This window comes from Mus caroli, unplaced genomic scaffold (genome assembly GCF_978045245.1).
Source record: "Mus caroli unplaced genomic scaffold, Mus_caroli_1 scaffold_8, whole genome shotgun sequence".
Classification (NCBI taxonomy): domain Eukaryota; kingdom Metazoa; phylum Chordata; class Mammalia; order Rodentia; family Muridae; genus Mus; species Mus caroli.
In genome coordinates this window covers 38,892,997-38,898,239 of record NW_028227263.1, presented here as the reverse complement: position 1 = coordinate 38,898,239, position 5,243 = coordinate 38,892,997, and the positions used below count along the sequence as shown (strand labels likewise).

Sequence of the window (5,243 nt, the reverse complement as noted above, 5' to 3'; positions counted from 1 at the left end):
CTCACTGCCTTAAGTATCTTTTGAAAGCATAGATGAGGTCACAGTTCAATTGATCAATACCCTACCCTGACCCAAATCTGATGGGGCTTAAGGCCTCTTTTATCTGGTTTACTTATGTCCAATCTTTCCTTTTGCCTCCCAGCATTTCCTCTGATTCTGCTTTATTCCCCATCCAGAAATTAGGATCTTGCCAGTCTTGGTATTGACTTCTTCTCTGGACCTCACTCAGATACTGTCCTCTTTTTCAAATACTTATAAAGATTTTCCAATGTCCAACTGTATTAGTTACATTTCTTGCTGCTGTGACCAAATAACTGACAAGAAGCAACTTAAGGGAGAAAATGTTTATGCCAGTTAATTGTTTTAAAAGGGAGCCAGGCACACCTACAGTTCCAGTGGCCAGGGCCCTCATCGAATCACCTGTGTCTATGATCCACCTTCAGCCCCAACATTTAGGAAGCAGAAGAAGGTAGATCTCTGTGTGTTTGAGGTCAACCTGGTCTACATGGTAAGTTCTAGGCCAGTCAGGGCAATACAGGAAGCCTTGTCTTAATCGAAATGGATATAGTCCATCATGGTAGTAGTGAAAGTGTGGTAGCAGGAGCATGAGGCAGATGTTTAAATTATATCTGTAATTAGGAAGCAGGGAGCATATAGGAAGAGAGGTTACACTAAGATACTTAAAGGCTTGCCCTCATAGTAACTCATGCCTCATCATAGTAACACAAGGCCTGCACTCAGCTGAGAACCAAGAGTTCACACGAGCCCATAGGGCACATTTCACTCAGAAGACCATAACACTTTTTGTTGATGTCTGATTTTTTATTTCTTTAGCCTTGCCCTTCTGCCAGGCCAAGTGGATACAACAGTGACAACGTAAAACCACGAATAGTGTAAAACCACGAATAGTTGGATGTTACTTTCTAGTTACAAAGCTCTTTTTACATTGTTTATTTTATTTTATTTTATTTTTTGGTCTGGTATGTACACACCTTCATAGTTGCTGAACTAGAGGTAAGAGTTCCTGTGAGTTATTCAAAGCAGCAAGGACAAATCGAAAGAGCTAGGAAAGACTGCAAACCTCCTAGTATTTCCATCACCCAAGGAAGGATCAGCTAGACACTTTGCTCACTTATCCTTAATCAGTATGGTGTGTCCATCAATTCAGCCTAAAAATAATACTCTGCCCCTTAGCCTGTTTTCCTGTCTGCACAGGTCTTACAGGTCTTTCAAAGTATGCTTTCTCTAAAAACCCAGTCCAAGGGTAACGATACAATTCTAGTCCCATTTTGTTTTTCTGTTGCCTGCTTTTTCCTTGTAGCTTTCAGTGTAATAAATTGAGATTAAGCAAATAATCTCATCAGGTTCTATTTGCCTACATCCACCACAGAAGTGTTCCAGTAGTACTGTGCTGGGATTACTGTGAACAACGGTCCCTAACACACAAAGGCCCTTGGTAAAGATTCTAATTTGGATGGAAGCCAGATAGCAGCTTTGCCACAGCAGGCATGCTAGGCATTACAGAGGGCAGTGCGACTCTTGAGAGGGGGCTCTTTTTCAAAGTGTTTCCCACATGTGTGTCCCACTTGGCTGAGTCTAGGTCACAAGTGAGGCTGCAGTGCCAGACTGTGTCATGTGCTGAGGTCTCTGCCTCTCCAGGTTGGTCATATGAGAAGGCTTGCTTTTGTGTGCTTGCAGCTGTTCCTCTGTCTTTGCCAAGTCCAGGCTGGGCCCACAGGCAGTGAAGAGAGATCCACCCCCCATACATCTGAGTAGATCTTTGGCAGAATGGAATGACCCACACAGTTCTGATGGAATGGCCCTGAGAGCCTAAATCTTTTGCAGAATGAGGCAGATATGAATGAATAACTGTGATATACCAGCACCATGAATCCAGGGTCGATATCTGCTCTATGGGCAGAGTCGTTACCTACCTTACTGACAAAGCACATGACCTACTCACATTGAAGGGTGCAAGGGCATCATCCAAAAGAGTGAGCTCTGTCTACATGGTTCCTTTGAAGTTCAGTGAACAGTTTGTAGCGTTCTGTCCGGCTTCTATCCGGGAAATGTTGGGATTTAATAGTTCTGCAAGATAGATTTGTCTCAAATAGTGCACCCTGGTACACAGAATCCCCACAGGCAGGATATCTCTGTTAGGTGAAATTTTCTTTGGAAAGGACCTGTTCATTGCTGCTTTTCCTGACAGCATGCGGGCCCTGGAACACCTGCTTCTGTATCGTTCACGTGCGCTTTTCAGTTCCACTCTGGTTGAATTTAAATGAAGATTGACGGTGTCTCCATGACCCACAGCAATGATTATTTATTATATTGCTGCACATTGGAATCACCTGGGGAGCTTTTCAAACTCCGAATATCCAGGCTATCCTCTCCAACGCCAAGAAATCAGACCCTCTGGAGATGGGAGGAGAGAGCATCTGTACTTTTAAAGCTCCTTCCCAAACTGCACAGAAGCCTGAGAAAGCTAAGTTCATAAAACAGTTTACAAAATAATTGTATAGTTCTGAGAAAATGCTGCAGTTTCTAGGGGCCTGGGGAAGAAACTGCCCCCGTGGCCCCAGACTACCAGTGGGATTTGGAACTGCCCACACATGAACTTATGTGAACTGCGCAGGCTCTGTTTCCAAAGGCCTCTCTGCCGCTATTTTAAGGAAGTGAAAGAACCGAAGGGTGTCCTGCTGTGACACAAGTCTGGGGCCCCAGTCTTCCTCTACTGGCTTTGCCTTTACTCTGCTGCTGGCCATGTCCCCGCAGTGCTCACACACCTGTTTGCCACAGTGTTTATGATCTTCTGTTCATGTGTGCAAGCCTCTGGCCATACCAGTAATTTTAGACTAATTTTGAAAAAAAAAAAAAAAAAGACGTGTCGTGTCGTGTCGTGTCTGTCAACACTCCAGGTGTAAGCAACTGGAGTCCAGCTTAGTAGAGACTCCTGCCAGAGTCCCTGTATCCCTGCCATCTGAGGCCCTGGAGATTCTAAGCAGATAAAATGAGCAACCGGCCCTTGGAGGCCCCGGTAGGGCAAGCAGCTGTGGTAAAACCCAGGGCCTTAAGCACGCTCGAGGTAGGTGCTGGGATTCGGTCTCCAGGTTTTTTGTTTGTTTGTTTTGCATACTTGTATCTGACCAGGGCACAGGAAGTGTTCTGTCTTCAGTTATTCACCAAGACAGAACACCAGAGCTTTAACCACTAGAGGGACCTTCAGGAAAGGCGGGGGGAGGGGGAGCGGCGGCGGAGGTTGAGTTTAGACAGATCTAAGAGTGACATGGAACCCAAATTGGGGTTGGTCTGGGCTGAGACTGGGAATGATACAGGTTTTAGACTACCCTTAATCTCGATGGGATTACACAAGGCCCGCTGTGTGTGTGTGTGCGCGCTTGCGTTTGCGCTTCGGTGCTCCTTTCTGCAATTCTCCGCACGCGTCCCTCGTCCTGCTGACAGATTACAAAAGCTCTGGAGACCTGAGCACAGTGGGACACAAGGAAAATGCCTAGGGTCCTTTCTGCGGCCGGAAGGGTGCAAGAGTCCTAGGTGCAAGCAGTGGGTTGGACCCAGAGAGGGGCGTGGTCTCCCGGGAGGGGCGGGGTTTGAGCCAGCACGCTAGCTCTGCCTGGGGGCGGGGCTGACCAGGCAAGTCCCTGTGGAACTGGAACTGTGGCTCTTGGGTCCTCGCGGGCCACTGCGGTGCGGGAGAAGGAGGAGGGGTGGCAGAGGGGCGGTTCCTAGGGGGAAGGTCCCAGCAGCCAGAGAGCCACACTCCGGGACGAGCCTCTGTGGGATCCCCGCCTCCGTCACGTGGGTGCCGAACCGGGTCGGTGCTGGCGGGTCCGCCACTTGGTTGGCAGTTGGTCCTTGGGCCAGTGGCCTGTCACTGGATTCTCGCTCTTATGTTGTAAAGTGTGAGGGACACAGGAGCGACCTGCATACCTGAGCCTCTGAGAGAGAAGCTGCACTCTGGCATCCAGGTCAGTGGGGTCTCCCTGCCTCAGCTCACCGCTATCCCGGGAACTGAGTACCCCCAGATCCAAGAACTACATGGGTAGTTGGGCGTCTGTGGTCTTTTAGACCTTCGAACGTTTTCAAGACTTGGGGACCCACTTATTTGTCTGGGAGACTGAGAAAAGGGAGCAACTCCCCTGGATTTGCTTGAGTTTTCTACCCGACCTCGCTCCGGATGTGCCACCTGCCCCGCGCTTCTACAGGTGGCAGAGTGGTCTCCAGGATACCGGGGTGTTCCGATATCTCAGAGTTCCGGGCGATTTTGACCCAGCCTTGAGTCCCGTGAGGGCAGCAGCGGCGTCAACTGGAGATACCTAGGTGGGTTTGTTCCATAGACCTTTGGTCCAGAGTGCTTTGGCCAGGAGCAGTTCTGTGCACTAATTGCTAAATGCAACATGCTTCCCAAAGGCTCAAGGCAGGATTAGGGTGTGGGGATGCTTCTGTTTTTAAAAGTGGGTCCTCTTCCCTCCTTCCATCCTGACGCCAGACCCATACTTTTCCCTCCGATCAAAGTAAGGTTATTATATGTTTAAAAACTAGAACTTCCAAGGTTCGGGTAGGATTCAAATAGGCATTCAGTTCTTTCTTAGAGCACTGAGATATTTGATATAGATCAGTCTTCCTCTTCATATTTTGGTTTTATTTCTGCCTGTCTTCATTTCTCTTGGTCCTTAATTATATTGTAGACTGTAGTGTTTATAAGATTACCGTGTATTGTGTTAAATGCTCAACTACAGGAAGGAAGTCGATTACAGACCTAATTAATCTTCAGTCTTAGATTACTATTGGTATACTAAACATGTTATCTGATTAGAAATTATTTCTTTCTTCACCAGCCCGTTTGTATGCATATTTAAGTGACTTTGAAGTGGAATATTGTTAAGTCTTTTGTGTTATTTTCATTTGGGATTTTATTTAAGGCTGATGGTGATGGGAACTGGTGGTCTCATTTAGACCCTTGTGAATGCTAGCTAGGCAAGTGCTCTACCACTGTGCAACAACACCCAGCCCTCACATAATATATTAGTGGTATCGCTTTGAGGTTTGATGATGTGCCAATTTTAGTTTATTGCTACTATTGTCTGTGTTTTGGTAACTAAGGCAGATATGCTAAGTGGATGGATAACATAAGAGATACATGTAAGAGATAAAGACAGATGAAGGTTGGAACAAATTTACAGAAATTCTAGGGGTTTGTTTTTTTTTTTTTTTTCTCACCAGAA

The 5,243-nt window shown here is 46.7% G+C and overlaps 1 protein-coding gene across 1 annotated transcript in view; it reads left to right on the top strand.

Annotated features, from left to right (window-relative positions):
* The first annotated feature begins 3,745 nt into the window (after window positions 1-3,745).
* Window positions 3,746-5,243, top strand: part of Ppfibp2 (PPFIB scaffold protein 2) — a 148,112-nt gene continuing 146,614 nt past the window's right edge. Inside the window, 1 exon segment of the mRNA XM_029479474.2 lies at window positions 3,746-3,986. The gene's annotated coding sequence lies outside the window, so the exon portion shown is untranslated.